Source organism: Coptis chinensis, chromosome 2, assembly GCF_015680905.1.
Source record: "Coptis chinensis isolate HL-2020 chromosome 2, ASM1568090v1, whole genome shotgun sequence".
Classification (NCBI taxonomy): Eukaryota; Viridiplantae; Streptophyta; class Magnoliopsida; order Ranunculales; family Ranunculaceae; genus Coptis; species Coptis chinensis.
In genome coordinates, this window is record NC_141457.1 from 30953448 (window position 1) to 30960102 (window position 6655).

Genomic DNA, 6655 nt, shown 5'->3' on the forward strand with positions numbered 1-6655 from the left:
TTACTTCCTAGGGCGGACACAAAAAGAATGGTAGCCCACGCTGACATCCTTTGTACTCTTTTTTGATGTAAAGTGGGCGATCATGTCGCGAACCGCTATCTTGGGGATTCCGTTTGTTGTAATGGTTCGCGCATACATAACCTTCCGTGAATTGACAATGCCTTGGCGGGGGGATGTTAAACCGGTTACACACCTCGGCGTCCAAGACGGCGGGTGAGGTAAGCGGAGGTTGTTAACAATCACCTCTATCAGGGCCAATGACACACCCCGGTTTGTAAGGAAACTAAGTGAGGAAAGTAAGTTAGGTCGCACATGCTCTAAAATGACGCCGCCAGGTATACCGTAAACCGCCTTTAACAAATTTCTAGATTAGGTCTATGGCTGCGCTGGGAGGCGCGGCGGCGCGGCTTGCCTGAAGTGGATGGAGCCTCTACCGGATCTGGGGAGGGGGAGGGCAACACCGGGAAGCGGGAGGAGGAAGAGGCATCGGATCCGAACCGACATCAGGGTTAAGGGAGTTAAAGAAGAATACACACCGCCACCACGACAGGTTGAGATGGGAAATCTTTAGTTCAAAGGAGAAATGCACAAAACAAGAAGTAAAGGAAATAATGGGAGAAGAAGACCAACCCGAGGAAAGGGGAAGAGCAAATTGGTACAAAGAGCTTGGGTAAGAAACTCACAAAGCAATAACCGCATTGCCGATCGTCGAGGTAGACAAAGGGAAGAGAGGGTTGAGTGGTGGTGAGAGTGAATCTAGAGGAGAGTGAGAAACTAAATGAGAAAGAAAGAGAATCGAGCGGGCTTTTATAAGAGGAAAGGGTAGAAGCGTAATCTGGGAGGAACTGAAATCGAGGAGACACCAAAAAGAACCAGCCAGGGGATGACGCGTGGATACATGAGAATCGAAGGGACGCAGGCCACAGGCACATGGGGGGCACATGAATCCAACGGTACAAGGGTGGTGGAAGGCCGCGACTAGATAATGGAACCTGCCGGACTCTCAACCCCCCGATCGTGTAATAATCGCGGACTCGAGAGGGCATCTGTGGTGGTAGAATAAGGGGACCCTAGAAATTAGCGGATGGCGGCACCCAGGTCAGCATAAGGTACATAGCCGCGGTGCATAGGATCGAGATGGGACATCTATCGCGGTACGGAAACCCTACACGTGGAAAGAAGAAGACCGTGAGATGGGTCGACAAGTGGAAGGCTAGGATTGAGGGAGGGAAAGATATAAAGGAAAAGAGGTGGAGAGAGAGAGGGGAGGAGATCAAAGAAAGAAGGAGGCGATCCAAAGAGAGAGAGAGGAATAGTGTTAGGAGTTGTAATACACGTGGAAAGAAGAAGACCGTGAGATGGGTGGACAGGTGGAAGGCTAGGATTGAGGGAGGGAAAGATATAAAGGAAAAGAGGTGGAGAGAGAGAGAGGGGAGGAGATCAAAGAAAGAAGGAGGCGATCCAAAGAGAGAGAGAGAAATAGTGTTAGGAGTTGTAATAGTGTTTGAGGAATAGTGAACCTTAGTCTTAATAGTATTTGGAGGTGTAACAGCCCTAGCGGATGGAGAATAGAGTCTACTTTTCTAGTCTTCTTGGTTATCGTTTGCCTTCTCTGATGGTGGCAGTTCGTGAATAAGTATTCGGCTTTCGCCGCAATCAACTAGGTGATCTCACGGAGAGATTGTTGGTTCACTATGAAGTGAGCTGTCTTGAGCTCGTTGGGGAGATGTTCTCTGAGTGACCGTTTGGTAAGTTGGGTGACGTTTTAGTAGATTGAGTGGTCGCTCCAACGTTGAGTTGCTCCTTGGTTTAGATAGAGTGACATTCAAGATGTCGGGCGCTTCGTAGTTTCAATGATCGTGTGGTAGGTCGGGTGGTTCTTGATGGATCGAGTGGTCGCCCAACGCCGAAGTTGCTCCTTGGTTTAGATAGAGTGACCATTTGGTAGGTCGGGTGGCATTTCTGTAAGCCGAATAATCATGTGGTAGGCCCCAAGAGAGCATAGGTCAAGGGATGTGTTAACGTAAGAAAGCGTCTTTGCGCCATGAGAAATAAGCTCTCGCCGAGTTGATCCTAGAGGTGTAGGTTATCAACTAGCAAGAACTTGAGAGGCTATGGAGTCTGGTAGCTCAAGAAAGTGTAGGTCAAGGGACCTGTTAGCTGAAGAAAGCGTATTGCTCACAGAGAGCGTGTTAGCTTAAGAAAGCGTATGGATCACAGAGAGCGTGTTAGCTTAAGAAAATGTATGGCTCACGGAGAGCATTCTCACTGAGTTGATCCTAGAAATATAGGTCCTCAACTAGTGAGAATTGGAGAGGCTATGGAGCCTATGAGCTCAAGAGAGTGTATTAGCTTAAGAAAACATATGGCTCACGGAGAGCGTTCTCACTGAGTTAATCCTAGAAGTATAGGTCATCAACTGGTGAGAATTAGATAGGTTATGGAGCCTATGAGCTCAAGAGAGCGTGCTGCTCGCGGAGAGCGTATTAGCTTAAGAAGGCGTATGGCTCACGGAGAGCGTTCTCACTGAGTCGATCCTAGAAATATAGGTTATCAACTAGTGAGAATTGGAGAGGCTATAGAGCCTATGAGCTCAAGAGACTGTTTTGCGCTTGAGCATGCTTAAACTCCTGAGAGTGTTTTATTCTGTAGAGAACGAGCTGTGAGTGGTTTCCTCGTGCTGAACTGCTGTAGAAGATGAAACGACCTCAGCAGAGCTGGTCTCGGGTGATTGTTTCTCGACTGGAGGAATGGAGATCTTGGCAACAGGAGTTGGTGCGACCTCTGGGGTCTTGTCAACAGGAGAAGTGGTGACACTATGTAGCGTTTGAGCTCGAGTGAAATAAGTATATTCAAATTGGGTGTTGTGACCGAAATGAAGTCGTGGGCATCCTGCTTTGGAGATCGTCGTCAATAGCTAGCTTTGAATTGGCGTGACTATAGTTAGCCCCAATTTTGGAGCTTCATTGACCTGTGCTAGCTTTGAATTGGCGTGACTATAGTTAGCCCCAATTTTGGAGCTTCATTGACCAGAAAAATGTGAGCTAGCACCAAAGAGTTAGTACTAACTAACAAAGAGTAATTTTGGAGACGATAGATCATAATAAATGTAATTGAACTTGTTTAGATGGCAAACAATGAGCCCCACCCGTAGATGGTTGTGGCTAGCCCCCAATGCATTGAGCTTGATTAACTTGCACTAGATCGAACTAATATCCAAAAGAAATTAGAACAAAAACCGCTAATTTGGAGACTTTTCCCCGCCAGTAGCAGGGGGTAATGTGCCCGCTCATCATTGTGCCTAGTTGGTCGACTAAAACTCGGACTTGAGCTTTGAGGCTTTTCATGCTTCGTGGGCTTGAGAATTTTTCTTTTTGGTGGTAGGATTTATGAAGTGGTTCTCAAGGAATCGAGACCACAGATGGCGCCAATGTAAAAGAGCGTTTTAGTTTCCTTCACATATACGGGAGGAAGGAAAATGGAATTGGAATTGGATGTGGGAAAGGGTTTAGACCGAGTTCGTTGTTGAGCGAACTGCCTATGTATTTTCTCTTGATTTTGGGGGGAGAGAAGAATCAGGTCTGACGTAGTTCCAGCGGGGGGTATTTATAGCTGTTGAGCGTAAAGATCTGCGCTACATGTGTACTGACGAGTACAGATGTGTGGTCGAGATCAGGGATGCATGTAGGATTGGTGGTGGTAGGAAGTCTGCAATGATGGGGAGTGGTTGGGTTGTGTCAGTACGGCTCTGGTAATGATTGCATCTGGATAATGGATGATGTCACTAGGTCAAACGTTCTACGTGAGGGTGTGCGAGTTGAGCTACTCTGGAGCGAGCTCGGAGGACGAATACCTTAGATCGGGTGTGCGAATTGATGATGTGAGTCGCTATGAAGCGAGCTGATGATGTGAGGTCGGTGCGATATTTATAATTGTGCTGGACACGTGTGTGGTATTCATTGGATGTGAATACTACTCCCTCACAGTGCACAATTTTATTGGATGTGAGAAAACTTGGATTGAACACAGTGTGCAGAAACTGATTTCTGACTCACTGTTTTTTTGTCAACCCAACTTCACGCTACCATATCTATCTCCACGGGCCTCGGAACGCATTGAGGCCAATTTGGTTAGAAAGTAGACTCACGGGTCTTACTTTTTACCAAAAACCTATCTCTCCTTCTAACCATATCAAAACTGAGGTCTAACATTGTGCAAAAACAGTTTTTCTGACTACCAAAATTTTCTGACGCACGGTATTTTGGAGTGCATATCTTTTTCCACCCACATCCAAATTGAACGCGGCTTGCTGCGTTGGATAGAAGACTCACTAAACTATCATCCAGAATTGGATTCAATCAGAAAGACCAAGATTCCACTTTGATATGAAATTTCAAATATCACTGCAGAACTGAAAACTGTTTTAATACGATCCACACTAAACTTAAAGTTCCGTATCAAAGATAAACTATCCGAGACTAACTTTTCATGCATCCCCATCTCACCATCCGACATCAAGTACCAACTACCTAATGACAACCCATATGGTTCACACAATAGACACCACCTTAGAAACAGGGTATCCACACCAAGAAAAATGCTAGTAAAACAAATATGATAGAGCAAAGGATCCACATCATGGATTAACAAATTTAACTAATCTTGAATACCAAATTCGATAGTAACAATCAATCTTCATATTATTCAAATGCAAATTCTATTAAATATTGAATACCAATTAAATTCAAATTCTATTCAATCTTCCAATTGGTACTAAGAGATATTAAATAAGAATAATTTTAAAAGAAAAAAGAGAAAACTCACTTGATCGAATTTGGGTTTAAGAGGTGTGGGAGAGTGTAGAAGAAGGAGAAGTGGAGAACACCCTTTTCAGCAATGAAATCCTCGCCTTCGACTATTGTACTCCCACATCCAAATGTCCCAGTTCCAATCACACGAGAACCCTATAGACAATGAATAAACCGTAACTCATTTCACTAAATAAAGAGAACATATTCATCAGAACTAGAACTAATAAAAAGAATTGTGTAAAAAGAACCAACTTTCCCATAATTCTATTCCATTACCCAATAAAACCATTCTTGAAAACAAAAAAATAACGTTGCATACATACTACACTATAAAAGAACATAGACTTCCCTCCTATTCTTCTACCATTCTACCCAGAGGAATACTCTCTCTCTCTCTCATCAATGCAGTTTGTTTTCAGTAAAAGTTTTTGGGTAGTGAGGCGGTTGAAAGTTGTTGAACTTTTTTACGGGAACAAGTTCAAAGATGACGGGGTTCATCTATGAACAAAACAAGCACCGTCCAAGAAGTATACGAGTACTCTGTGCAACCCATTGATCAGCTCGAAGTTTATGATATCCTCTTACTACTTTAACAATGCAATATAACTTATATGATTTATTTTCCACATGCAATTTTACTAGAACAAATATTTACACACTGATTCCTTAACAATCTTAAACCATATTAGCGATATAAAAGACCCAGAGTATGATGTGTCTTTGGAACAGTTGAAAGTTATTACAGAAGATGCAGTTGAAGTAGATGACAAGCATAGTCGTGTTAGGTAAATATTAATAAGAAGATTGCAGTTTTTGTATAGAGTTTAATGTTAATTTTATTATCTCCATTGAAGTGATTAGTAATGAATGTGCCATTTCATGGTCACATTCACTCCTACAGTTGCACATTGTCACATGGCTTCCAATATTGGCCTTTGTATACATACAAAACTTTTGAGGAGTCATCCTTCTCGCTACCAGGTATGCTGCCTATTTGTTTTCTTTTATCTGTATCGTTGAACATAATTTAGTTTAAATTGCTTCAAGGCAGTCCCTAGGCTTATTGCTGCACTACAAAAGAACAGAGATGGTAAATATATCTATAATGAGTTTGGGACTGATATGTTTTTTTTTTTTTTTTTTTTGGTAAGATTAGGTAATTGATGTGTTGAACGCATAATTCTATTCCATTACCCAATGATTATTATGATGAATGGAGAAAAGGGTTTGAAGGAAAGTCTTCTAGTCCACTACACTATACAAAACATAAAAACCAAAATTAAAAACTACCCAATGCTTATAATGATGTAAGAAGAAGAAAGGCTGATTAAAAAGTTATAAAAAACAAACCTGATGGTGATCAATCTTAGTAGCAGTGTTATTCCAAGTAAGAATAGTATCTTCAGGAGTTAAACCAGCTAAAGTAACGAGATTTTTAGTCTTGGGAACATAAACAGGTTGTTTATAAACATTTTTTGGTTTGCAATTATTTTGGCAAGCTGGTGTGGGAGAGGGTAAAGTAGGAGAAGACCTTTTTTTCTAGCCTTCAGAGAAAACTCGTTCGTTCGTCGCCACCAGCATCACCAATTATATCCAAAAATATCGTGGATTAAAACAAAAACTTGTTATATCGTCGAAATATCACGATATATCTACAAATATCGCCGATATTTACACTGGTATTTATCCAAATAAATATCGTGACATTTATATACCCATCTCTGGTTTCTCAATATTTATTGCGATATATCGCGATATTTTGTACTATGGTCTTGACTATTGACCAATTCCTCATTCTATTTCAGAAAATTAGTTTACGAGCAGAGTCGATTAAGGATTGTTTG

General features: G+C 42.1%; 1 long non-coding RNA gene across 1 annotated transcript in view; it reads right to left on the reverse strand.

Annotated features, from left to right (window-relative positions):
* Positions 1–6406, reverse strand: part of LOC147515760 (uncharacterized) — an 18284-nt gene extending 11878 nt beyond the window's left edge. Inside the window, exons 1-2 of the long non-coding RNA XR_015210798.1 lie at positions 6162–6406; positions 4825–4964 (exon numbers count right to left, since the gene is read on the reverse strand). This is a non-coding gene — a long non-coding RNA (uncharacterized LOC147515760). The remainder of the gene's footprint in view (positions 1–4824; positions 4965–6161) is intronic.
* Between the last annotated feature and the right edge of the window lie 249 nt (positions 6407–6655).